At 48.8% G+C, this 1,696-nt stretch overlaps 1 protein-coding gene across 1 annotated transcript in view; it reads left to right on the top strand.

Moving 5' to 3' along the window:
• ECHDC2 (enoyl CoA hydratase domain containing 2) overlaps positions 1-1,696 on the top strand; it is a 42,902-nt gene that overhangs the window by 222 nt on the left and 40,984 nt on the right. The window lies entirely within an intron of this gene.

Here is a 1,696-nt window from a genome sequence, read left to right as displayed (position 1 = left end):
TCGCTGGAGGCACTTTGGAGCCCCAGGCTACTCTTCCAATGGGGCGACCAGGGGACCAGAGATCCAAGTGCGCGCTCTGGAAGGTCCCGACCAAGTGTGTGTGTGTGTGTGTGGTGTGTGTGTGTGTGTGTGTGTGTGTGTGTGTGTGGTGTGTGTGGTGTGTGTGTAAAGCACGCCGGGCCCCGACACTGCGGGGGTGAAAAGAGGCAGGGCGCTGTGGCAAGAGCAAGTCAACAAGTCAAGAGGGAAGGCGTTTGAGCTTTACTGGCTGCAAGCCTACTAGCGAGTAACTTTCCCGTAGCATTGGTCTCCCCAGCTGTCCCCTAGGTGTTCTAGGGTCTGGGGGAAAGGGAGCGCAAGAGCGCGTGTAAAAGACTGGGCACCAGCGCCGCAGGTTGGAGCGCTGAAGGCGCGTATTTCCCGGAGAAGGCCTGTCACCCCACCCCCACGCTCTCACCCGCTGGTCACCGGATCACGAGAATCCCGGGGGTGGGGGCGGCGCAGCCAATCCCGAGCTGGCGCTGGCGTGGGAGGTGCTCCTCTCTCCCGGGGGCCAAAGTCTGGATAGCGCTGCAAGTTCTTGCCACCTGCTGCTCATTCAAGCAGGAATGTTCAAGGCACTAGCAGACAGCACCTTAGTTTGTGCGATGTGGTGGTTTTTCTTTTTAAATCCACAGGTGGTGCATTCTCTGGTTTTCAACCGCATGCTTTCGTACTCTGCACAGACCATAATAGGTCAGGGCAAGGCCTCTCTCTGGTCTTCACCCTCCCACTTCCCTGTAGTACCATCTCCTTTCTGTAACATGTGATAAAGCATTGTTTGTGTTACTTGATTTCATCTACATAAATGGTATCATTTCTTCCCCTGTCTCAACACTCTTGACGTGAGTTGTTTTGCTGTTGTTGCTTTGATGTTAAGCTTTGAAGAATTCCTTTGCACTTGGACCTAGTTCCCTGCTTCCTGCTGTTACATACCATCCCCTCCAGTGCATTCACTAAGGGTAGACACCTCGGGCTTACCAGCAGCTCATTAGACAACTTGAGAATTTCTGTGGTCGTGTGGGATTTAAAAAAAAAAAATACAACATTGATTTTATTGGTCTTTAGGGGTGAAGTACGAAGGCCTGATGCATCATCGTCGTGGTTATAATAGCAGTGCTGTTAGTTGTGTGGCCTCTTCAACATGGGCAGAGGTTCAAGGGAAAGGCCTTTTGAAAAGTGTGCAAGTTCCTTTTGTATATCTATTAAAGCTCTGTGTGCTCTGTTGATTTTTTCATCATTCACAATGTTTATCTTAAAATTTGTAGTGACTGGCTTGGCTTGGTTTTTAGCCTTTAAGGCTAAAAGCTTTAAGGTTTTTTGGCTCACTATGTGAAACACATTCCTGGACATCTGCTCTCTTGGTTTTTTCACGGCCATTGTCATGGATTAGTGTGTGAGGCCCACAGTTCAAGTGACCGGCTGACACCTGTGAGATTACCATGTGAACAATAAAAAACATTCCTTAAGATCTGGATTGGAAAATAAAATAAAAAGAACTAGTCTGGCATTTCTCAAACGGAAAGAGCTGTAAAAACAGATTCAGGCCTTTTTGTTCCTTTGGCACCACCATGGCGGTCGGCAAGAACAAGCGCCTTACAAAAGGTGGCAAAAAAGGAGCCAAGAAGAAAGTGGTTGATCCATTTTCTAAGAAAGA

This window comes from Elephantulus edwardii, unplaced genomic scaffold (genome assembly GCF_000299155.1).
Source record: "Elephantulus edwardii isolate Elephantulus edwardi_28Jun2011 unplaced genomic scaffold, EleEdw1.0 scaffold00005, whole genome shotgun sequence".
NCBI classification, from domain to species: domain Eukaryota; kingdom Metazoa; phylum Chordata; class Mammalia; order Macroscelidea; family Macroscelididae; genus Elephantulus; species Elephantulus edwardii.
This window is presented reverse-complemented; position numbering and strand designations above follow the sequence as displayed.